Source organism: Manacus candei, unplaced genomic scaffold, assembly GCF_025592945.1.
Source record: "Manacus candei isolate 608988 ecotype Guabito, Panama unplaced genomic scaffold, ASM2559294v1 h1tg000050l, whole genome shotgun sequence".
NCBI classification, from domain to species: Eukaryota; Metazoa; Chordata; class Aves; order Passeriformes; family Pipridae; genus Manacus; species Manacus candei.
In genome coordinates, this window is record NW_026138098.1 from 111,342 (window position 1) to 137,374 (window position 26,033).

Sequence of the window (26,033 nt, forward strand, 5' to 3'; positions counted from 1 at the left end):
AGCCATTATAGGGACCCCAGAGCCACGATAGAAACCCCAGAGTCCCTACAGAGACCCCAGAGCCATTATAGGGACCCCAGAGCCCTCCAGAGCCCCTATAGAGACCCCAGAGCCCCTATAGAGACCCCAGAGCCATTACAGGGACCCCAGAGCCATTACAGGGACCCCAGAGCCCTCCAGAGCCCCTTGCTGGGTCACAGCCCCTCTTCTCCCGTCCAAACCCACCTTTCTGGCTGCAGCTGCTTTTCTTCTCTGGCTCCCCCTTCCTTCCCCAGGGAGCTTTGCCTTGTTCTTTGGCCAGGCTCCAGCTGCAGCTCAAGGGCAAAGCTGCAACTACAATTCCCCCTTCGGGTTTTTCACCTGAAAAACAAAGGCTTGGGCCAAACTCTGACCAGTCACTCGCTGAACACGAGACATCAAACAGGGCACACAGAATAAAATGCATCCAACTCTAAATCATGTTACAATGACTGTCCACCCCAATCCAGCACTGACATTAAAAACCTTCAAGCAATCAAAAAGGCCTCCAAACATCCCTTAGATAGAGAAAAGCACACCAGGAACGAATGCAAAAAGAAAAATTCCAAACAATGCTCAATTAAATAACCATGGACTGATATAAAACATGTTTAGTTAACTTAAACCACTTCTTCCCATTATTCTCCATCAGAAATTACCCTTATTTAAGTTCTCCTTTTAACACTTCATTAAAACTGACTTATTAGGAAATGGTTTGAACCAAACTTCATAACTTGATGACTCCAGGGTTTGTGCTCCTTGACTTTGGCCTGAAGGGGTTTGGAACACAGGCTTTGTTCTGGAGAGCTTTTCCCCAATCTACAAACCCTTCTGCAAATGGGACTCCCTTCCCTCAGGGTTCGGTGGCCTCTGGTTTTCCTGAAGGCTGGGGGGGATCTGGGAGCCAAATCCCAAGGGATCCAGCCCAGCTCTGCACACACACACACACACATTTCCAGCTGGTCACAGTCTCACGGGGGCCACCACCACTCAGCACATTTGCACACAAACAGCCCTCTGAGTTCCTGGCACTGGGTCTGATGGACTAAGAAATGATCAGTCTGGTGGTTTGCCCTCAGAGGAGTAAGATCCAATGATGCATTTCTATTTTCATGACAATATAACCTGGAAAACACAAACATATTTCTGCTTCATGTGCAATTTAAAATTCAAAGACACAGAAACATTCCTAGAGTTCAAGTCCCCAGGTTTGGTTCCAAATGTCACTCGGTCCCCCTGGGACAAGAACAGTGGCACACACGGACTCAACAGCCCTGCACAAGCCCAGGAGTGGGGGGGAAATATCCTTGAGAGCACTGCTGCATTTCAAAAAGAAGTCAGTCACATCAACTCTGTAACAAATAAAAAAGAGAAGCCAAAATAAATAACTGTAGACAGGGTATCAAGTACCTTGAGAATACCAATAAGAAAAAACTAAGAATAAAGGCATCTATTTGAAGTACAAAGAGTTTGGGAGACACCATTTGTTTGCCACAAAGCCTTTATTTTGTTGGCTCTTCTATAGTTAGAACCCAAACCTTACCCTCCCACAAAAAGCAGAAAACCTCTTCAGAGAGTTAGGAGATGGAGTCAGTTTGGATTAACGGGAAGAACATCTCTGGAGACAAAATAAAGCAGAGAAAATAACCCCATCCTCAACAACAGAGCTGCCTCCCCACTGCCTGCCCCTGGACACTTGCTCTGGGGGTGACAGAGCCTGAAGTCTCCTGCCTAGTCCTGGGCAATACTTCCTGGGGACCACAGCACCACTGAGTTCCTAAAAATATCACAGGTTGGGCAGGTGCTTGGATTTTGTCTGGATTAACTCCCCTTCTTCCTTTCCAGGTGTTGCCCTACTCATTGTAATGGTGCTTGTACTCCCTGAGCCATTCCCTCCCCCATCCAACCATCCCTTGTGCCCTCTCTGGCAAGGACAGTGGGTCCAGGTGTTCTGCCACGCTCCCAGGGCACAGGGGGGGGACTGTGGAGCCACCCTCGAGGGGGGAAACGTGCCCTGCCTGCCCTGCCCAGGGAAAGGGAACTGCCCCAGTGCTCCCCAGCACAAGGCACCCTTGGAAATATCCACTGCAATGGGACACTCAGGGACAGCAACAAGCACTGCACGAGGCTGCTCTGGCACAGGGCCAATTTTAGCCTCAGCTTTTCTCTGGACCACTTCACTTTGTTTGCCACCTCATCCTGCAGTCAGAACTTGCTGTCCTTGCAACCTTTCAGGGTGACCAAAAATGAGAGAGGCCTCTGCTCCAGCACCCACAAGGGCCTGATCCATCTGACAGGATCCATTTTTCCAGGGAATTCAAAGCTCCACCTGAGGACTAGGGTCTTTTCTCACCCATCCCTGTGCTGCAGCTTGGCCTCCATCTCACTGTGCTTTCAGTTCCCTCCATGGTTGAACACTGGCAGCCCTGGCCCTGGGCGGAGCTCGGCATCCTGATCCCATCCCTCCTGGCCCCCGGAACCGCTGACTCAGCAATGGGGGGCCCTCCATTGCCAAGGGCACGGGCCCGTCGGGGCTCACGGGGGGAGCAGGAGGGCGAAGGCTCCAGCCCTGCTGCTACAACCTTCCACCACTACAGCCAACAGAGGAGCCTCTCCAGCCCTGCCTCCCAAGGCATCCTCAACAAACCCAGCCCAGCTCCACAGGACAAACTGCTCCCTGTCTGCCCAGGCCAGTCTAATCCCAGAGGCTCCCAGGGTCATGCAAAACAACTGCCCAGGAGATCAGAGACCCCAGTCCATCTCTTCCTAGCACAGGTTTGGGTTAGTTTGGCAAACAGACCAACTGAGGAATTCCCCAATGTTTTCCCAGTTTGACCCCTGTCACACCAATCACCTTAACACTGCCAGTCCATAATTCTCCCTCTCTTGGGTTAAGGACTGAGCAAGTTGGACCTGTGTCTGAGCAGGACATGTGCAAACCAAATGCTGGGGACTGGAACACACACCTGGCACTCCTGCAGCTCTCACAGTCACATTCCAGAGAAAACAGCCAATTGCACCCTCACTGCTCATTTCTTAATCCCAATCCCACACTTGTTTGGCACTTGGAGCACCGCTTTTAGAACCCAATTACAGCCCATTAGAGAGCTCCCTGTCTAGCAGGGACAGGGACCCCTGGGATACTCTCAGCAATGCCTGAATCCATGGCAGGGACCTTGCTTTGAGCTCCCCAGGGCCGGGCACCCCGAGGATCTCCCCGAATAATCCTTTCGGTGCGCGCTGGAGTCCTCGGGGTGCCCCAACCCGGGGGGCACCAACAGCACTGTCCCTCCAGGGGGCCAATTTGGTCCTAAACTGCAGGGGGATCTTGCCTGTGTCCCAGACTGGTCCGGAGATCTGAGGCCCTTCCCGAGAAAATCTCGGTGCCGGCGTGAAGGGCCAGAGATCCCTTGGAGCCACGGGAGAGCAGGCACAGAGTCCCTCCTGGGGGGCAATTTGCCTGCCTGAAAACAGCTCTTCAAAGGAGCCTCTAAGACTCAGCTGGTGACTTTTAGAAGCCAGGCATTCCTTGCTTACAACACCCTGCCATGATCCCAGCCCCACGGGGGTCCTGGCAATCCGCTCCCAAAGGGCACACGGAGGGGTCTCCACTGCAGCTGATGGGAGGGGTCAGCATTACAGGAGGGCTCATTTTCCTTCCCTGCATTCCTGTTCCACATTCAGGACATTTCCCAACACTTATCACCATACACAACTACCCTTAGAAGGTTTCCAAGGGGCTTCACCGAGGGCCTTCCCAGGTCTGCTCTGTCTGGAGCCCTCCAAGTCCTCAGTGCCTGCCTGAGGAACCTCAACACAACTCACCTGCTTACACAGCAACTTGGTGCTGCTTGCCTGCTGCCTCACTTCCCTTCTTCCTTCTTTCTTCACCTCCCTTGCTTGGTCCCTTTCAATCCCTGGGCTCAGCTCTGTGCACTTTCCAGGCTCCATCCCACTGCAAAAAGGATTAGCCCTTGTTACATCTCAACACTCAGAGAGCATTCCCCCTTTTTTCTTAACACTGGGCCATCAGGCCAGGGTCTCATTATTTAAAGCACAGTTTGACTCCTCAGTGACAACAACAGCTACAGCCCTGAATCCTAACACAGGCTGAGACACAAACACGGATGGGAACTCTTAAGGATCCACTTTGTCCTGCTCACCAATCAAAAGGAGCTTTCTGAACTCAAGAATAACAGACCCCAGGTCCTTTTTCTGCAACTTTACCTGCTATAAATGTGACCCACAAGACCTGCAAAGGCCCTTCCCACTTCACCTGCAGGGCTGGCAGTGCCACCACTGGACACGGCCCCAGTGGCTGGGTAGGAACAGAGGGGCTGGGGCGTCCAATCCATCGGCCCAGGCGGCACCAGGAGTTCCTGCAGTTCCTGAGGGGAGAGCCTCAAGCCAACAAAGGATTAGGAAGAATATTTTAAACTTTAATGTGTCTATCTCCTGGAATATGGGGACTTTGATAAGTCCTACTGGTGCAACAAGGACACACTCAAGGCTATCTATTAAAAGGATCTACCAGCACTCAAAAGCTATCACTGTCCTTCTGTCAGGGGGAACGCAGCAAACTCTCTTTGCCAGGAGCCTCCAGGAGGACTTCCAGCTTTTGGGGCTCCCTTTTAACCATTTTTCCCATAACTGGAGCTGGGACTATCACCTGCCCTACAGGGGGAACAGCCCACAAAGTTCACCATCAGGGATGCCATTAACTGAAAGTCCCTTCTCAGGGGGGTCACTGCACACCTTGGCCTTTGTTTGCCCTCCCCACCAAAGATGCTTCCAACAGTTCTGACACATCTGGCAGACCCAGAGCTCTCCTCAGGGAATGCTTCAGCTGCTTAAAGGTTGCCCTTGCACCATCTATTCAAAAAGTCGCCATAACAGTCTTACCACACATCCCGAGGGAGCAATGCAGAGTCCAGCCCGTCCCACCATTCCCAGCAAGGCAGTTCATGGGCTGTCTGGGGCTCAGGGAGGAGTCACGGGGCTTCTCTTCTTCCTGCCTGCTTGCCCCATTTTCTCCTGCAAAAGCAAAGCTTTCTTGGCTTTCCTTGCTCAAGGAGATGCAAAGGCCATCTTTTAAATCCAATACTGGAAACTCCTCCAGGTTGTCATTCAAGGTGCTTCTCTCAGGTCCTGCACTAATCAATCATCTTGTCCACTGGTTTTCTTGGCAGGTTCTTGCATTCACGTCCTACAAGCAAACCAGGAGGAGCCAATTTAGCTGTTCCTGCAACCAATCCAGTCTGGCATTCTGATTTTAAAGGATACTGGGTTGGCCTTACCCATAGAGATCCCACATCAGGGGTAATACCTACAGGTTCTGCCCTCTTCCACTCTCCTGCAGTTCCACTGGCCCACACCACAGGAACAACTGCAGCTGCCACTTCAGTCAGGGCCTTGCTGCTGACAGGAGTTATTCCCTGCACAACAAGAGCTGCTGCTTGGACACATTTAGTTTCAGCAATTACAGTGTCAAGAGCCCCAGTTTTCAATTCCATTTCTGCCTCAACTTTTCCAGCCCATCACTTCCTAGCAGAGGTTTGGGTGAGTTTGGCAAAAACACAAACTGAGGAATTCCCCAATGTTTTCCCAGTTTGACCCCTGTCACACCAATCACCTTAACACTGCCAGTCCATAATTCTCATTCTGCTGTGTTCAGGACTGAGGAAATTGTACTTGTGTCTGACCAGGACATGTGCAAACCAAATGCTGGGGACTGGAACACACACCTGGCACTCCTGCAGCTCTCACAGTCACATTCCAGAGAAAACAGCCAATTGCACCCTCACTGCTCATTTCTTAATCCCAATCCCACACTTGTTTGGCACTTGGAGCACCGCTTTTAGAACCCAATTACAGCCCATTAGAGAGCTCCCTGTCTAGCAGGGACAGGGACCCCTGGGATACTCTCAGCAATGCCTGAATCCATGGCAGGGACCTTGCTTTGAGCTCCCCAGGGCCGGGCACCCCGAGGATCTCCCCGAATAATCCTTTCGGTGCGCGCTGGAGTCCTCGGGGTGCCCCAACCCGGGGGGCACCAACAGCACTGTCCCTCCAGGGGGCCAATTTGGTCCCAAAATGCAGGGGGATCTTGCCTGTGTCCCAGACTGGTCCGGGGATCTGAGGCCCTTCCCGAGAAAATCTCGGTGCCGGCGTGAAGGGCCAGAGATCCCTTGGAGCCACGGGAGAGCAGGCACAGAGTCCCTCCTGGGGGGCAATTTGCCTGCCTGAAAACAGCTCTTCAAAGGAGCCTCTAAGACTCAGCTGGTGACTTTTAGAAGCCAGGCATTCCTATACACTGTGAGATATTTTAAGGCTTATCTGACTGAAAAGCATAAAGCTTTTATCATGGACACCTGACCTCCCACAGACAGCTCCTTTCCCCTTTCAGTACAAAATTATTTTCATGGAATCACTCAATAGGAAGTGCCCAGGAACCCCAGACTGTGCTTTCCAGAACAGAAAATAAACAGAAGAACGGAGTTTTGCACAAGTGTAACATACTCCAGAACAGACCTGACTTTAGTTTTACCCTTTGTGTTCAAATATTCCATAGAAAAGCTCCAGCAGGAGAGCTGGTACATTCCCAAGAGTATCCTGGAAGTCCCTTTCACGAGGGCTGGAGGAAAATCGCAGTTGTATGAGTCCCTTGTGCCTGCAGATGCCTGGGGATCCTCTCCATCCACCTCGTGCTCTCCCAACAGCAGAAAGGGTGCTGAGACAGGAGGAAGGAAACCTTTAGCATAAAGCTGGGGAGGAATATAAAGCTTCCTTTCCTGGGGAGCTTTGCGAAGTCTGCAACGAGAAAGGGAAAATTTGCATCTCCTTTGGTACACGTGTCAACAGAGACTGAGACTTTTTGCCTTTTTCAGACAACCGTGCCCCTTTTGGCTCCCTGGCAGCTCCAATGGCACCAGAACCCCCCTTCCTGCACACCCACGGCTGTCACACACAGGCACCCACACACTTTTGCACCAGCCCACACGTGGCCAACATCTTCCCACCCTAGACATCCCAAGGTCAGTAGTTTTGCTAGAGAGCACAGCAACCCCCCTGTCCTCACAAACTGCCTCCCTGCAAAAAAGGAATCGTTTTCCTGGACATTTCTCCCACAGTCAAGGTCTTTTCAAACTGCTGTCGTGCCACCAAACCTGCTCAGGGTCCCTCCCAGCTTCTGCCTGTCCTTGCATTTAAAGGCATAGGCACATTCTATCTTCCAACAGCAAACCCAGCTCCTCACGGGCAGTAGAAGCCCTGCTCTTACCTGGACAGACTGCCGGGCTCGGCACAGCTGTGGCTCATGGAGCAGCTTCCCAAGGCCGTTCTCTCTCCCAGCAGGAAGCACAACTCGCCTCCACACCAGGGGAAACCACGAGCGAGGCTGCAAATGGACACAGAACGAGCAAAAAGCATTAACGCAGCACCAAAAAACCAAGTTAAAGCAGTCTTTGCCTCATAACCCTGCACGGGGAAAGGGTTTGGGATCCCAAAGCAAACCCTCAGACACCCAGAGAGCACAGGACCCACAGCCATGCCACGGCTCCCCCCGGGGGCACCCGGCAGGTAAGGGGCTTACCCGGGCCCCGCCGCCCAGCACAAGGCGCCCCTAAACGCCCCCGGCTGCCCCGGTGCACAAACCCAGCGGCCAAGGCGCTCTCCCCTCCGCAGCCCGGGCAGCAGCGGGGCCGCACCCTCAGCCCCCACACACAACCGCCCCCACCTGCCCCGCCGGCCCTTTATACCGCGGGCCGGCAGCGCTGCCCAATCAGCACTCGAGCGCCTCCGCCCAATCCCAGCCCGCCTGGCCCTGCGGCCCCGCCCCGCCCGCTCAGCCCGGCCCCGGCCCTCGGCGCGGCCCCGCCCCCCGTTCCCTCCGCGCGGCTCCCGCCGCAGCCCCGGCGGGCTGAAAGCCCAGAGCCAACGGGAACTCCAGCCAGCTGCAGGCAGATGTTACTCTGTCCCAGTTTGCCAGGGGTGGGCACGAAGGGGCCCTTCCCCGTTCGGAAGTGGAAGTTGTCCCCTGTGCACAGCCCGCTCTGATCCTCGGCCTCGTGGGAGCCAATTCCCTTGTCCCAGCCCACTTCCTGCAGAGAAGAAAGGGAAAGATTGCACAGAAGGGAGACATTCTTCCCTGGGAGGGTGGGGAGGTGGCCTGGCACAGAGAAGTTGTGGCTGCCCCATCCCTGCAAGTGGCCAAGGCCAGGCTGGAGGTCTATTAGAAGGTGTCCCTGCCTGTGGCAGGGGGTGGAAGGAGATGATCCCTGAGATCCTTTCCAACCCAAACCACTCCAGGATCCCAGGATGATTCCATGCTCTCTCTCTGCATTTCTTTGGCATCATTTCCTCTCAAAAACAACATCTGCGATTTAGTTGATTGCTAAAGCCATCATTTTAAAATCATCTCAGGAATCCAAAGGGACTGGAAAACACTTCATTAAAACTGACTTATTAGGAAATGGTTTGAACCAAGAGAATTAAAATCAGGACAAGAGCCTTAAAAAAATTAAATTTAGGAGAAGAGCCTTCAAAAAATTAAAATCAGGACAAGAGCCTTCAAAAAATTAAAATCAGGACAAGAGCCTTAAAAAAATTAAAATGAGGACAAGAGCCCAAGAGAATTAAAATCAGGAGAAATTCACGTTATTCCCCCCACACACACCCCGGGACAGACGGGAGACCGCGAGTCCCGCCCTGCCGCCGGAACCGGCCCTTAACTCGAGCAGGGAGTGCTGCACCGGCACGAGAGCCACTGCGCATGCGTCGCCGGTCCCTCTCCTGCCTGCCCTTACTTACCACGTGATCGCCGGCGTCTTGCCAACGACTGCGCATGCGCCCCCCACCCCCACCCCCCCCACCCCGCCGCCCGACCGCCCGGCTTCGCTTTCTTACTGCGGCTCCCCCTCCACTTTTCCGGCTCCCTGGGGTTCCCTCACCCACATTTCGGGGTCCCCTTCTCACATTTTAGGGGTGATGACCCCGCAATTTACGGTTCGGGGGGGGGGAGGAGAGGAAACGGGGGGCCCAAGAAGGGGTTTCTTTTTTTTTTTTCTCTCTTTTATTTCATTTTCATTTTATTTCCTTTTTAGTTTTTTTGCCTTTTTTTTTAAATTTTCTTTTTTATATTTCCTTCTTTACTTCGTTTATTTTTTATTCTCTTTATTTTTCATTTTCTCTCCCAGTGCTCCCCAGTAACACCCAGTGCTCCCCAACAACCCTCAGTAACACCCAGTGCTCCCCAGTACACCCCAGTAACACCCAGTGCTCCTCAACAACCCCCAGTAACACCCAGTGCTCCCCAAAAATTGACCCAAAACCGACCCAAATCACCCCAAAAGCTGACCCAAAACTGACCCCAAAACCTGACCCCAATCATCCCAAAAGCTGACCCAAAACTGACCCCAATCATCCCAAAAGCTGACCCAAAACTGACCCCAATCATCCCAAAAGCTGACCCAAATCACCCCAAACAATGACCCCAAACTGACCCCAAAAACTGACCCAAATCATCCCCAAAACTGACCCAAAACTCTGCATTTCTTTGGCATCATTTCCTCTCAAAAACAACATCTGCGATTTAGTTGATTGCTAAAGCCATCATTTTAAAATCATCTCAGGAATCCAAAGGGACTGGAAAACACACAGAAATCATTCCTGCACCCACCAAAGCATTAGGAATTGGAACCCGATTCCCTCATCTCTCTCCTTGTTCTTCTTGGCTGGAAAACCTGATGATCCCCACTGGCTGTTTTTAGGCTGCTTTTCTTCCACAGCTCCTTTCCTCCCGGCTGAAACCTCCTGGCATCTTCAGGCCTTATCTGGAGGGAAGCCCCTCTGAAGTATTTCCTCTCGTGGCAATTCTGTGGGATGAAGAAGTAAACAAAGCACATCAAGAGCTCCTTCTACCCCCTTCCCTCGCAAACACCCTCCCAGCTTGTCCTTGGCAGCTCCATCCCCCCGGCAGCCGCACCCGACGCTTCGGCTCCGCTGGGAAAGGGACAGCAAGTGCAGAAGCAAGTTCAGGTCTGGGCAGGGGCTCCCTGGGGAACGGCACTTCAGTGCTTTAGTCCGTGGCCTTTCCTGCTGCCCTCCCTCCTGGAGGCAGAGGATGACCCGTCCCTTGTTTCTCCCACGCTGGCAGACCCAGGTCCTGCTCCTTTGGCCCCACTTTTCTTGGCAGACCCGGCATCATTTCCCAGGGTCCCCAGGAAACTTCTGCACTTGACCCACTGCTAAGTGCAGAGCACAGGGCGAGGGAAGGACAAATTTCTCGGCACCCACCCCCTGGAATTTCCCTCCTCCGCAGCACGCTCCCGTTCCCGCTGTCTCTGGAGGTGCCCGCACGAGTCCTCCTTCTCCCAGCACCTCAGAGAATGTCCTTTTCACCCAGGTCCTGCTTACCGTCGTCCAACAAAACACGCTGACAACATTTTTCACGATGCCAGTGGAGAGCTATCAGAGCACACTGCACAGGGAAGCTGAGCCTGCCCCATCCCTGCAAGTGTTCCAGGCCAGGCTGGACGGGACTCGCAGCAACCGGGGACAGTGGAAGGTGTCCCTGCCCACGCAAGACAGGCTGGCCTTTGAAGGTCCCCTTCAAACCAAATCGCTCTGGGATTCCCCTCCAAAATCACTCCCAAAGAGACACAGCAACCAAAGCAGAGGGACTGCACTCCCAGCTTTTCTTACCTGCAGGCACACACAGCACAGCACGCTGGACATAAAAGCCACAGGGTTAGTCCTGCCAGAGGCGTCCGGCACACCCACGGCGACCGAAGGGAAAGAGGCAGCCTGGGAACACGGAGTAAAAGACACCTTAATTAGGACTACCCTGAGCCATAGCCAGGTCATTCCCACAGACAGCTTCACCGTCCAGTCGTCCAAAAAGCACTCACCGAGGCCTCAGGTAGGATGGTTCCTGACGCTGACCAGGTGAATACCTCCCTGGAAGCCCGCTCTGCTCCTGCCAGGCACTGGGGCTCACCCAGAGGGGCTTTGCCAAGCATCCAAGGGAAATTAAAATTACAGCCTGGGCAAAGGCGCTTCCCGCAGGACCGCTCCTGGCCAAGGCCACCGGTCCGTGCAAGTCAGACCACTGACCACCCAGGGCTGGGGATTTTCAGGGGCACGCTTCCAGCTTTTATTCTCCAGAAACTCCAGTTCTTCCTGGCACCGCTTGCCAGAAAGTCTTCCCCTGTTGGAAGAGGTCACTTAGTCTTTCGAGGGGCCAGATTGCCAAAGCCCGGCCAGTCCGTTCCCACGAGGAAAGGTAGCTTTGTCTTGTACAAGATACTGGGGGGGAGACACAAAAGTTTAATTTAAAAGAACTGCCTAGAATAGAAAGCAATTCAAACATAAGTCAGACAAGACTCGTGCAAAACTGAATTACACTGGACTTCAAAGGAGAATTCTTTCCCTCTGCACCTCAGAGAACCCCAATTTTCACCCAGGTCCCGCTTACCATTGTCACACAAAACGTGCTGACAAAATTTTTCAGGATGCCAGTGGAGAGATATCAGAGCACACTGCACAGGGAAGCTGAGCCTGCCCCATCCCTGCAAGTGTTCCAGGCCAGGCTGGACGGGACTCGCAGCAACCGGGGACAGTGGAAGGTGTCCCTGCCCACGGAAGACAGGCTGGCCTTTGAAGGTCCCCTTCAAACCAAATCGCTCTGGCACTCCCCTCCAAAATCACTCCCAAAGAGACACAGCAACCAAAGCAGAGGGACTGCACTCCCAGCTTTTCTTACCTGCAGGCACACACAGCACAGCACGCTGGACATAAAAGCCACAGGGTTAGTCCTGCCAGAGGCGTCCGGCACACCCACGGCGACCGAAGGGAAAGAGGCAGCCTGGGAACACGGAGTAAAAGACACCTTAATTAGGACTACACTGAGCCATAGCCAGGTCATTCCCACAGACAGCTTCACCGTCCAGTCACACAAAAAGCACTGACCTCCCAGGGCCTCAGTTAGGATGGCTCCTGACGCTGACACCTCCGTTTGCCCCGGGGGGTCAAGAATAACATGCCTGGGAAGAAGTCACCCCCAACAACAAAAAGGGAAAATTAGTGAAGCACGGGGTCCTCTTCTGACTAGATTGCCACCAGCATTCCAGAGCAGATGACACGACTGTTCTGTTACAGACGAGAAAAGCCTGTTCTCCCAAACAAACAGCGAGGAGATTTATGGGCACGCCTGAAAATTTCCTGTGAGGAACTTTTTGTAACTAAGGAGCAGGTGCTGTCTTGAGTTGAAGGCATCAATTTGACAGACACTTAGGACAGCAAACTCTTCAGCAGAGCAATTAACTGCAGCCTATTTGAACAGCAGGGGAGAGAAAACGACAGTCGAAGGGAAGACAAGAAAAGCAGAACTGGAATCAGCAGACTTTTCTTCCATCTCTCCCGAGGAAGTCTAGTTTGTCTGTTCTAATAATTCTATGCCCTTTTCTACATGAAACTTAGAGCAAGGCTGAAAAAACAACTAGAAAACACGGAGAGAAGCTTTTTAGAATTTCACGTGATTTTCCCAAACCGATGCCAGAAAAGCAGAACTCGGTAGAATGTACTCACCTCGAGGCCTTTGTTCTTTTCTTCCATAAGCTTCGTCACCTGATTGAAAAAGCAGAGTAGACTCGGTATTTAGGCTCCCAACAGGAAAACTTCCCCTTCATTTCCTAAAAGAAACTACATTAATCTGCACAGCTGCAGGCGCGTCTCCAGCTGTTAAAGCCTTTCAGCTTTTCGGAGGGTGAGAATGCTCTGCTAAGGAAGGCTGAAAACTGCTCGGAGCCTGCACAGGTCCAAGAGCCCCTTGATTTTGTCTGTGTTCCAGTCCCGGGCTAAAGAAAGGGCAGAAGAAGCGCAGTTGTTCCTTGCCTCTTCCCTAAGAGGTTCGGCCAGGTGCTGGGCCAGCCCGGGCACTCCGGGGGAAGGCCGGGAGCGGCACTGCAGCCGCGCGCCTCCCCCCCCCCCCTCCCCTCCTTGGCGAGACCCGCGGCGCCTTTGGACGCGCCCAGCTTACCCCGGGGTCGATCTCCGTCGAATCTGCCGCCGTGGGTCGCTTCCGGGGGGGGAAGGCGGCGGCGCAGCCCCGATAGCATCTCCAGGGCACGGCGGGAGCGAGCGGGGCAGAAGCGGGGGCAGAAGCGGGGGCAGGGGCGGGAGCGGAGCGGGGCGAGAGGGCGGCGCGACGTGCGCGCCATGCGGTCCTCGCGCGCCGCGGCCCCGAGACGGGGGCTGCCGGCGCCGGTGCCTGCCGCCGCCCACGAACCTGCCGCCCGCGCCCGCCCTGTCCCCGCAGCGGGAAGCAGCGCGGCGAGACGGCGCTGCGGGCGCGGGGTGGGGGTCCGGGTCGCGGCGGAAGCCTCTCGCCGCCATCTTTAGTGTGGTCGTTCCGGTCCTGGCGGCGCCATCTTTACTGTGGGCTTGGCGAACTTTCGGGCAGGGGTCGCCATCTTTAGTGTGGTCGTTCCGGTCCTGGCGGCGCCACCTTTGCTATGGGCTTGGCGGACTTCCGGGCCGGGGCCTTGGAGGACTTCCGGTCGCTCACTACTTCCGGTGACCGAGTTTACCCAAATTAGCGTCCCTCCTCGCTAATTTCTGCGCTTTCACCCCAAGAAATCTTCACGTTATTCCCCCCACACACACCCCGGGACAGACGGGAGACCGCGAGTCCCGCCCTGCCGCCGAAACCGGCCCTTAACTCGAGCAGGGAGCGCTGCACCGGCACGAGAGCCACTGCGCATGCGTCGCCGGTCCCTCTCCTGCCTGCCCTTACTTACCACGTGATCGCCGGCGTTTTGCCAACGACTGCGCATGCGCTGTTCAAAATTTTTTCAATGCAGTTCCTGTTTTCCGTCAGCAGGTGGCAGTATTTCATCTCAAATTTATGTGCAATTCCTTTTCTCTGTCACCAGGGGGCACTGTTGCTATGCGATTTTTTACTTATGGCATTTTTTTTGTTGTTTTATAACCGTATTTGTTCGTGTAGTTCTTTTGGGAAATCGGATAATTGGCTTGTGATTGCTGGTGGTTTGAAAATTTACTTGTGTAATTAGGCTCTTCTCCTGGTTTTAATTCTCTAGGCTCTTCTCCTAAGAGAATTAAAATCAGGAGAAGAGCCTAAAAAAAAAATGAAAATCAGGGGAAGAGCCTAAAAAAAATGAAAATCAGGAGAAGAGTCTAAAAATATAAAAATCAGGAGGAGAGCCCAAGAGAATTAAAATCAGGAGAAGAACCTAAGAGAATTAAAATCAAGAGAAGAGCCTAAAAAAATTACAATCAGGAGAAGAGCCTAAAAAAATTAAAAACAGGAGAGGAGCCTGAAAAAATTAAAATCAAGACACGGGACTAATACAATAAAAATCAGGAGAGGAGCCTAAAAAAATTAAAATCAGAAGAGGAGCCTGAAAAAATTAAAATCAGGACAGGGGACTAATACAATAACAATCAGGAGAGGGGACTAAAAAAATTAAAATCAGGATAGGGGACTAAAAAAATTAAAATCAGGAGAGGAGTCTAAAAAATTAAAATGAGGAGAAGAGCCTAAAAAAATTAAAATCAGGAGAGGAGCCTGAAGGAATTACAATCAGGAGAGACCCAGAACTCACCCAAGTCTCCCCAAAAAACTACCAGAAACTGATTCAAATCTCCCCAAAAATGACCCAGAACTCACCCAAATCTCCCCAAAAAGTGACACAAAAACTGATCCAATTCACTCCAAAAATTGATCCAGAACTGACACAAAACTGGCCCAAATCACCTCAAAAACTAACTCCAAATTGGCCCAAAACCTGACCTAAAAATGCAAAAAACCCCCCCCAAAACTGACCCAAAATGATACAAAATCAGCCCCAAATATGACCAGAAACTGACCCCAAAATCCCAAAACACTGATACCAAGACTCACCCAAATCTCCCCAAAAAAATGACCCAAAAGTCAGCCCAATCACCCCAAAAAATGACCAGAAACTGACCCAAAATTACCACAAAAATAAACCCAAAACTCACCCAAATCATCCCGAAAAATGACCAGAAACTGACCCAAATCTCCCCCAAAAATGACCAGAAACTCACTAAAAATAACCCCCAAAAATGATCAGAAACTGACACAAATCTCCCCAACAAATGACCCAAACTTTATTTCTTTTCTTAGCAACAAATCCCTTCCTTTGCTCCCCTCTGGCCCTGCCCACACGGCCCCAGTTCAGCTCTCAGTGAGTTCTTGCTTCTGGGCAGCGACTCCTCTGCCTCTTGCTGGGGCGGCAGCAGCTCCTGTGCCGGCAGGGAGAGGGACCCCGAGCCAGGAGAGGGACCCCAGAACCAGGAGAGGGACCCCAGAACCAGGAGAGGGACCCCAGAACCAGGAGAGGGACCCCAGAGCCATTACAGGGACCCCAGAGCCATTATAGGGACCCCAGAGCCACGATAGAAACCCCAGAGTCCCTACAGAGACCCCAGAGCCATTATAGGGACCCCAGAGCCCTCCAGAGCCCCTATAGAGACCCCAGAGCCCCTATAGAGACCCCAGAGCCATTACAGGGACCCCAGAGCCATTACAGGGACCCCAGAGCCCTCCAGAGCCCCTTGCTGGGTCACAGCCCCTCTTCTCCCGTCCAAACCCACCTTTCTGGCTGCAGCTGCTTTTCTTCTCTGGCTCCCCCTTCCTTCCCCAGGGAGCTTTGCCTTGTTCTTTGGCCAGGCTCCAGCTGCAGCTCAAGGGCAAAGCTGCAACTACAATTCCCCCTTCGGGTTTTTCACCTGAAAAACAAAGGCTTGGGCCAAACTCTGACCAGTCACTCGCTGAACACGAGACATCAAACAGGGCACACAGAATAAAATGCATCCAACTCTAAATCATGTTACAATGACTGTCCACCCCAATCCAGCACTGACATTAAAAACCTTCAAGCAATCAAAAAGGCCTCCAAACATCCCTTAGATAGAGAAAAGCACACCAGGAACGAATGCAAAAAGAAAAATTCCAAACAATGCTCAATTAAATAACCATGGACTGATATAAAACATGTTTAGTTAACTTAAACCACTTCTTCCCATTATTCTCCATCAGAAATTACCCTTATTTAAGTTCTCCTTTTAACACTTCATTAAAACTGACTTATTAGGAAATGGTTTGAACCAAACTTCATAACTTGATGACTCCAGGGTTTGTGCTCCTTGACTTTGGCCTGAAGGGGTTTGGAACACAGGCTTTGTTCTGGAGAGCTTTTCCCCAATCTACAAACCCTTCTGCAAATGGGACTCCCTTCCCTCAGGGTTCGGTGGCCTCTGGTTTTCCTGAAGGCTGGGGGGGATCTGGGAGCCAAATCCCAAGGGATCCAGCCCAGCTCTGCACACACACACACACACATTTCCAGCTGGTCACAGTCTCACGGGGGCCACCACCACTCAGCACATTTGCACACAAACAGCCCTCTGAGTTCCTGGCACTGGGTCTGATGGACTAAGAAATGATCAGTCTGGTGGTTTGCCCTCAGAGGAGTAAGATCCAATGATGCATTTCTATTTTCATGACAATATAACCTGGAAAACACAAACATATTTCTGCTTCATGTGCAATTTAAAATTCAAAGACACAGAAACATTCCTAGAGTTCAAGTCCCCAGGTTTGGTTCCAAATGTCACTCGGTCCCCCTGGGACAAGAACAGTGGCACACACGGACTCAACAGCCCTGCACAAGCCCAGGAGTGGGGGGGAAATATCCTTGAGAGCACTGCTGCATTTCAAAAAGAAGTCAGTCACATCAACTCTGTAACAAATAAAAAAGAGAAGCCAAAATAAATAACTGTAGACAGGGTATCAAGTACCTTGAGAATACCAATAAGAAAAAACTAAGAATAAAGGCATCTATTTGAAGTACAAAGAGTTTGGGAGACACCATTTGTTTGCCACAAAGCCTTTATTTTGTTGGCTCTTCTATAGTTAGAACCCAAACCTTACCCTCCCACAAAAAGCAGAAAACCTCTTCAGAGAGTTAGGAGATGGAGTCAGTTTGGATTAACGGGAAGAACATCTCTGGAGACAAAATAAAGCAGAGAAAATAACCCCATCCTCAACAACAGAGCTGCCTCCCCACTGCCTGCCCCTGGACACTTGCTCTGGGGGTGACAGAGCCTGAAGTCTCCTGCCTAGTCCTGGGCAATACTTCCTGGGGACCACAGCACCACTGAGTTCCTAAAAATATCACAGGTTGGGCAGGTGCTTGGATTTTGTCTGGATTAACTCCCCTTCTTCCTTTCCAGGTGTTGCCCTACTCATTGTAATGGTGCTTGTACTCCCTGAGCCATTCCCTCCCCCATCCAACCATCCCTTGTGCCCTCTCTGGCAAGGACAGTGGGTCCAGGTGTTCTGCCACGCTCCCAGGGCACAGGGGGGGGACTGTGGAGCCACCCTCGAGGGGGGAAACGTGCCCTGCCTGCCCTGCCCAGGGAAAGGGAACTGCCCCAGTGCTCCCCAGCACAAGGCACCCTTGGAAATATCCACTGCAATGGGACACTCAGGGACAGCAACAAGCACTGCACGAGGCTGCTCTGGCACAGGGCCAATTTTAGCCTCAGCTTTTCTCTGGACCACTTCACTTTGTTTGCCACCTCATCCTGCAGTCAGAACTTGCTGTCCTTGCAACCTTTCAGGGTGACCAAAAATGAGAGAGGCCTCTGCTCCAGCACCCACAAGGGCCTGATCCATCTGACAGGATCCATTTTTCCAGGGAATTCAAAGCTCCACCTGAGGACTAGGGTCTTTTCTCACCCATCCCTGTGCTGCAGCTTGGCCTCCATCTCACTGTGCTTTCAGTTCCCTCCATGGTTGAACACTGGCAGCCCTGGCCCTGGGCGGAGCTCGGCATCCTGATCCCATCCCTCCTGGCCCCCGGAACCGCTGACTCAGCAATGGGGGGCCCTCCATTGCCAAGGGCACGGGCCCGTCGGGGCTCACGGGGGGAGCAGGAGGGCGAAGGCTCCAGCCCTGCTGCTACAACCTTCCACCACTACAGCCAACAGAGGAGCCTCTCCAGCCCTGCCTCCCAAGGCATCCTCAACAAACCCAGCCCAGCTCCACAGGACAAACTGCTCCCTGTCTGCCCAGGCCAGTCTAATCCCAGAGGCTCCCAGGGTCATGCAAAACAACTGCCCAGGAGATCAGAGACCCCAGTCCATCTCTTCCTAGCACAGGTTTGGGTTAGTTTGGCAAACAGACCAACTGAGGAATTCCCCAATGTTTTCCCAGTTTGACCCCTGTCACACCAATCACCTTAACACTGCCAGTCCATAATTCTCATTCTGCTGTGTTCAGGACTGAGGAAATTGTACTTGTGTCTGACCAGGACATGTGCAAACCAAATGCTGGGGACTGGAACACACACCTGGCACTCCTGCAGCTCTCACAGTCACATTCCAGAGAAAACAGCCAATTGCACCCTCACTGCTCATTTCTTAATCCCAATCCCACACTTGTTTGGCACTTGGAGCACCGCTTTTAGAACCCAATTACAGCCCATTAGAGAGCTCCCTGTCTAGCAGGGACAGGGACCCCTGGGATACTCTCAGCAATGCCTGAATCCATGGCAGGGACCTTGCTTTGAGCTCCCCAGGGCCGGGCACCCCGAGGATCTCCCCGAATAATCCTTTCGGTGCGCGCTGGAGTCCTCGGGGTGCCCCAACCCGGGGGGCACCAACAGCACTGTCCCTCCAGGGGGCCAATTTGGTCCCAAAATGCAGGGGGATCTTGCCTGTGTCCCAGACTGGTCCGGGGATCTGAGGCCCTTCCCGAGAAAATCTCGGTGCCGGCGTGAAGGGCCAGAGATCCCTTGGAGCCACGGGAGAGCAGGCACAGAGTCCCTCCTGGGGGGCAATTTGCCTGCCTGAAAACAGCTCTTCAAAGGAGCCTCTAAGACTCAGCTGGTGACTTTTAGAAGCCAGGCATTCCTATACACTGTGAGATATTTTAAGGCTTATCTGACTGAAAAGCATAAAGCTTTTATCATGGACACCTGACCTCCCACAGACAGCTCCTTTCCCCTTTCAGTACAAAATTATTTTCATGGAATCACTCAATAGGAAGTGCCCAGGAACCCCAGACTGTGCTTTCCAGAACAGAAAATAAACAGAAGAACGGAGTTTTGCACAAGTGTAACATACTCCAGAACAGACCTGACTTTAGTTTTACCCTTTGTGTTCAAATATTCCATAGAAAAGCTCCAGCAGGAGAGCTGGTACATTCCCAAGAGTATCCTGGAAGTCCCTTTCACGAGGGCTGGAGGAAAATCGCAGTTGTATGAGTCCCTTGTGCCTGCAGATGCCTGGGGATCCTCTCCATCCACCTCGTGCTCTCCCAACAGCAGAAAGGGTGCTGAGACAGGAGGAAGGAAACCTTTAGCATAAAGCTGGGGAGGAATATAAAGCTTCCTTTCCTGGGGAGCTTTGCGAAGTCTGCAACGAGAAAGGGAAAATTTGCATCTCCTTTGGTACACGTGTCAACAGAGACTGAGACTTTTTGCCTTTTTCAGACAACCGTGCCCCTTTTGGCTCCCTGGCAGCTCCAATGGCACCAGAACCCCCCTTCCTGCACACCCACGGCTGTCACACACAGGCACCCACACACTTTTGCACCAGCCCACACGTGGCCAACATCTTCCCACCCTAGACATCCCAAGGTCAGTAGTTTTGCTAGAGAGCACAGCAACCCCCCTGTCCTCACAAACTGCCTCCCTGCAAAAAAGGAATCGTTTTCCTGGACATTTCTCCCACAGTCAAGGTCTTTTCAAACTGCTGTCGTGCCACCAAACCTGCTCAGGGTCCCTCCCAGCTTCTGCCTGTCCTTGCATTTAAAGGCATAGGCACATTCTATCTTCCAACAGCAAACCCAGCTCCTCACGGGCAGTAGAAGCCCTGCTCTTACCTGGACAGACTGCCGGGCTCGGCACAGCTGTGGCTCATGGAGCAGCTTCCCAAGGCCGTTCTCTCTCCCAGCAGGAAGCACAACTCGCCTCCACACCAGGGGAAACCACGAGCGAGGCTGCAAATGGACACAGAACGAGCAAAAAGCATTAACGCAGCACCAAAAAACCAAGTTAAAGCAGTCTTTGCCTCATAACCCTGCACGGGGAAAGGGTTTGGGATCCCAAAGCAAACCCTCAGACACCCAGAGAGCACAGGACCCACAGCCATGCCACGGCTCCCCCCGGGGGCACCCGGCAGGTAAGGGGCTTACCCGGGCCCCGCCGCCCAGCACAAGGCGCCCCTAAACGCCCCCGGCTGCCCCGGTGCACAAACCCAGCGGCCAAGGCGCTCTCCCCTCCGCAGCCCGGGCAGCAGCGGGGCCGCACCCTCAGCCCCCACACACAACCGCCCCCACCTGCCCCGCCGGCCCTTTATACCGCGGGCCGGCAGCGCTGCCCAATCAGCACTCGAGCGCCTCCGCCCAATCCCAGCCCGCCTGGCCCTGCGGCCCCGCCCCGCCCGCTCAGCCCGGCCCCGGCCCTCGGCGCGGCCCCGCCCCCCGTTCCCTCCGCGCGGCTCCCGCCGCAGCCCCGGCGGGCTGAAAGCCCAGAGCCAACGGGAACTCCAGCCAGCTGCAGGCAGATGTTACTCTGTCCCAGTTTGCCAGGGGTGGGCACGAAGGGGCCCTTCCCCGTTCGGAAGTGGAAGTTGTCCCCTGTGCACAGCCCGCTCTGATCCTCGGCCTCGTGGGAGCCAATTCCCTTGTCCCAGCCCACTTCCTGCAGAGAAGAAAGGGAAAGATTGCACAGAAGGGAGACATTCTTCCCTGGGAGGGTGGGGAGGTGGCCTGGCACAGAGAAGTTGTGGCTGCCCCATCCCTGCAAGTGGCCAAGGCCAGGCTGGAGGTCTATTAGAAGGTGTCCCTGCCTGTGGCAGGGGGTGGAAGGAGATGATCCCTGAGATCCTTTCCAACCCAAACCACTCCAGGATCCCAGGATGATTCCATGCTCTCTCTCTGCATTTCTTTGGCATCATTTCCTCTCAAAAACAACATCTGCGATTTAGTTGATTGCTAAAGCCATCATTTTAAAATCATCTCAGGAATCCAAAGGGACTGGAAAACACTTCATTAAAACTGACTTATTAGGAAATGGTTTGAACCAAGAGAATTAAAATCAGGACAAGAGCCTTAAAAAAATTAAATTTAGGAGAAGAGCCTTCAAAAAATTAAAATCAGGACAAGAGCCTTCAAAAAATTAAAATCAGGACAAGAGCCTTCAAAAAATTAAAATGAGGACAAGAGCCCAAGAGAATTAAAATCAGGAGAAATTCACGTTATTCCCCCCACACACACCCCGGGACAGACGGGAGACCGCGAGTCCCGCCCTGCCGCCGGAACCGGCCCTTAACTCGAGCAGGGAGTGCTGCACCGGCACGAGAGCCACTGCGCATGCGTCGCCGGTCCCTCTCCTGCCTGCCCTTACTTACCACGTGATCGCCGGCGTCTTGCCAACGACTGCGCATGCGCCCCCCCCACCCCACCCCCCCACCCCGCCGCCCGACCGCCCGGCTTCGCTTTCTTACTGCGGCTCCCCCTCCACTTTTCCGGCTCCCTGGGGTTCCCTCACCCACATTTCGGGGTCCCCTTCTCACATTTTAGGGGTGATGACCCCGCAATTTACGGTTCGGGGGGGGGGAGGAGAGGAAACGGGGGGCCCAAGAAGGGGTTTCTTTTTTTTTTTTCTCTCTTTTATTTCATTTTCATTTTATTTCCTTTTTAGTTTTTTTGCCTTTTTTTTTAAATTTTCTTTTTTATATTTCCTTCTTTACTTCGTTTATTTTTTATTCTCTTTATTTTTCATTTTCTCTCCCAGTGCTCCCCAGTAACACCCAGTGCTCCCCAACAACCCTCAGTAACACCCAGTGCTCCCCAGTACACCCCAGTAACACCCAGTGCTCCTCAACAACCCCCAGTAACACCCAGTGCTCCCCAAAAATTGACCCAAAACCGACCCAAATCACCCCAAAAGCTGACCCAAAACTGACCCCAAAACCTGACCCCAATCATCCCAAAAGCTGACCCAAAACTGACCCCAATCATCCCAAAAGCTGACCCAAAACTGACCCCAATCATCCCAAAAGCTGACCCAAAACTGACCCCAATCATCCCAAAAGCTGACCCAAATCACCCCAAACAATGACCCCAAACTGACCCCAAAAACTGACCCAAATCATCCCCAAAACTGACCCAAAACTCTGCATTTCTTTGGCATCATTTCCTCTCAAAAACAACATCTGCGATTTAGTTGATTGCTAAAGCCATCATTTTAAAATCATCTCAGGAATCCAAAGGGACTGGAAAACACACAGAAATCATTCCTGCACCCACCAAAGCATTAGGAATTGGAACCCGATTCCCTCATCTCTCTCCTTGTTCTTCTTGGCTGGAAAACCTGATGATCCCCACTGGCTGTTTTTAGGCTGCTTTTCTTCCACAGCTCCTTTCCTCCCGGCTGAAACCTCCTGGCATCTTCAGGCCTTATCTGGAGGGAAGCCCCTCTGAAGTATTTCCTCTCGTGGCAATTCTGTGGGATGAAGAAGTAAACAAAGCACATCAAGAGCTCCTTCTACCCCCTTCCCTCGCAAACACCCTCCCAGCTTGTCCTTGGCAGCTCCATCCCCCCGGCAGCCGCACCCGACGCTTCGGCTCCGCTGGGAAAGGGACAGCAAGTGCAGAAGCAAGTTCAGGTCTGGGCAGGGGCTCCCTGGGGAACGGCACTTCAGTGCTTTAGTCCGTGGCCTTTCCTGCTGCCCTCCCTCCTGGAGGCAGAGGATGACCCGTCCCTTGTTTCTCCCACGCTGGCAGACCCAGGTCCTGCTCCTTTGGCCCCACTTTTCTTGGCAGACCCGGCATCATTTCCCAGGGTCCCCAGGAAACTTCTGCACTTGACCCACTGCTAAGTGCAGAGCACAGGGCGAGGGAAGGACAAATTTCTCGGCACCCACCCCCTGGAATTTCCCTCCTCCGCAGCACGCTCCCGTTCCCGCTGTCTCTGGAGGTGCCCGCACGAGTCCTCCTTCTCCCAGCACCTCAGAGAATGTCCTTTTCACCCAGGTCCTGCTTACCGTCGTCCAACAAAACACGCTGACAACATTTTTCACGATGCCAGTGGAGAGCTATCAGAGCACACTGCACAGGGAAGCTGAGCCTGCCCCATCCCTGCAAGTGTTCCAGGCCAGGCTGGACGGGACTCGCAGCAACCGGGGACAGTGGAAGGTGTCCCTGCCCACGCAAGACAGGCTGGCCTTTGAAGGTCCCCTTCAAACCAAATCGCTCTGGGATTCCCCTCCAAAATCACTCCCAAAGAGACACAGCAACCAAAGCAGAGGGACTGCACTCCCAGCTTTTCTTACCTGCAGGCACACACAGCACAGCACGCTGGACATAAAAGCCACAGGGTTAGTCCTGCCAGAGGCGTCCGGCACACCCACGGCGACCGAAGGGAAAGAGGCAGCCTGGGAACACGGAGTAAAAGACACCTTAATTAGGACTACACTGAGCCATAGCCAGGTCATTCCCACAGACAGCTTCACCGTCCAGTCGTCCAAAAAGCACTCACCAAGGCCTCAGGTAGGATGGTTCCTGACGCTGACCAGGTGAATACCTCCCTGGAAGCCCGCTCTGCTCCTGCCAGGCACTGGGGCTCACCCAGAGGGGCTTTGCCAAGCATCCAAGGGAAATTAAAATTACAGCCTGGGCAAAGGCGCTTCCCCAGGACCGCTCCTGGCCAAGGCCACCGGTCCGTGCAAGTCAGACCACTGACCACCCAGGGCTGGGGATTTTCAGGGGCACGCTTCCAGCTTTTATTCTCCAGAAACTCCAGTTCTTCCTGGCACCGCTTGCCAGAAAGTCTTCCCCTGTTGGAAGAGGTCACTTAGTCTTTCGAGGGGCCAGATTGCCAAAGCCCGGCCAGTCCGTTCCCACGAGGAAAGGTAGCTTTGTCTTGTACAAGATACTGGGGGGGAGACACAAAAGTTTAATTTAAAAGAACTGCCTAGAATAGAAAGCAATTCAAACATAAGTCAGACAAGACTCGTGCAAAACTGAATTACATTGGACTTCAAAGGAGAATTCTTTCCCTCTGCACCTCAGAGAACCCCAATTTTCACCCAGGTCCCGCTTACCATTGTCACACAAAACGTGCTGACAAAATTTTTCAGGATGCCAGTGGAGAGATATCAGAGCACACTGCACAGGGAAGCTGAGCCTGCCCCATCCCTGCAAGTGTTCCAGGCCAGGCTGGACGGGACTCGCAGCAACCGGGGACAGTGGAAGGTGTCCCTGCCCACGGAAGACAGGCTGGCCTTTGAAGGTCCCCTTCAAACCAAATCGCTCTGGCATTCCCCTCCAAAATCACTCCCAAAGAGACACAGCAACCAAAGCAGAGGGACTGCACTCCCAGCTTTTCTTACCTGCAGGCACACACAGCACAGCACGCTGGACATAAAAGCCACAGGGTTAGTCCTGCCAGAGGCGTCCGGCACACCCACGGCGACCGAAGGGAAAGAGGCAGCCTGGGAACACGGAGTAAAAGACACCTTAATTAGGACTACACTGAGCCATAGCCAGGTCATTCCCACAGACAGCTTCACCGTCCAGTCACACAAAAAGCACTGACCTCCCAGGGCCTCAGTTAGGATGGCTCCTGACGCTGACACCTCCGTTTGCCCCGGGGGGTCAAGAATAACATGCCTGGGAAGAAGTCACCCCCAACAACAAAAAGGGAAAATTAGTGAAGCACGGGGTCCTCTTCTGACTAGATTGCCACCAGCATTCCAGAGCAGATGACACGACTGTTCTGTTACAGACGAGAAAAGCCTGTTCTCCCAAACAAACAGCGAGGAGATTTATGGGCACGCCTGAAAATTTCCTGTGAGGAACTTTTTGTAACTAAGGAGCAGGTGCTGTCTTGAGTTGAAGGCATCAATTTGACAGACACTTAGGACAGCAAACTCTTCAGCAGAGCAATTAACTGCAGCCTATTTGAACAGCAGGGGAGAGAAAACGACAGTCGAAGGGAAGACAAGAAAAGCAGAACTGGAATCAGCAGACTTTTCTTCCATCTCTCCCGAGGAAGTCTAGTTTGTCTGTTCTAATAATTCTATGCCCTTTTCTACATGAAACTTAGAGCAAGGCTGAAAAAACAACTAGAAAACACGGAGAGAAGCTTTTTAGAATTTCACGTGATTTTCCCAAACCGATGCCAGAAAAGCAGAACTCGGTAGAATGTACTCACCTCGAGGCCTTTGTTCTTTTCTTCCATAAGCTTCGTCACCTGATTGAAAAAGCAGAGTAGACTCGGTATTTAGGCTCCCAACAGGAAAACTTCCCCTTCATTTCCTAAAAGAAACTACATTAATCTGCACAGCTGCAGGCGCGTCTCCAGCTGTTAAAGCCTTTCAGCTTTTCGGAGGGTGAGAATGCTCTGCTAAGGAAGGCTGAAAACTGCTCGGAGCCTGCACAGGTCCAAGAGCCCCTTGATTTTGTCTGTGTTCCAGTCCCGGGCTAAAGAAAGGGCAGAAGAAGCGCAGTTGTTCCTTGCCTCTTCCCTAAGAGGTTCGGCCAGGTGCTGGGCCAGCCCGGGCACTCCGGGGGAAGGCCGGCAGTGCCCAAGCAGCGCCGCTTTGCCAGGGGCGTCGCTTGCAAGAGCGCCGCCGAGCGCCGGGCCCTGCCTCACAGTCGCCGCCTGGCGGACACGGCCGGGAGCGGCACTGCAGCCGCGCGCCTCCCCCCCTCCCCTCCCCTCCTTGGCGAGACCCGCGGCGCCTTTGGACGCGCCCAGCTTACCCCGGGGTCGATCTCCGTCGAATCTGCCGCCGTGGGTCGCTTCCGGGGGGGGAAGGCGGCGGCGCAGCCCCGATAGCATCTCCAGGGCACGGCGGGAGCGAGCGGGGCAGAAGCGGGGGCAGAAGCGGGGGCAGGGGCGGGAGCGGAGCGGGGCGAGAGAGCGGGGCGAGAGGGCGGCGCGACGTGCGCGCCA

General features: G+C 53.2%; 1 long non-coding RNA gene across 1 annotated transcript; it reads right to left on the reverse strand.

Annotated features, from left to right (window-relative positions):
• Window positions 1-12,065: 12,065 nt before the first annotated feature.
• On the reverse strand, window positions 12,066-14,278 carry LOC127477239 (uncharacterized). Its single transcript, XR_007906901.1, has 3 exons — window positions 13,523-14,278; window positions 13,055-13,445; window positions 12,066-12,642 (listed from the first exon to the last, which is right to left on the reverse strand). It is a non-coding gene; the product is annotated as an uncharacterized LOC127477239 (long non-coding RNA).
• Between the last annotated feature and the right edge of the window lie 11,755 nt (window positions 14,279-26,033).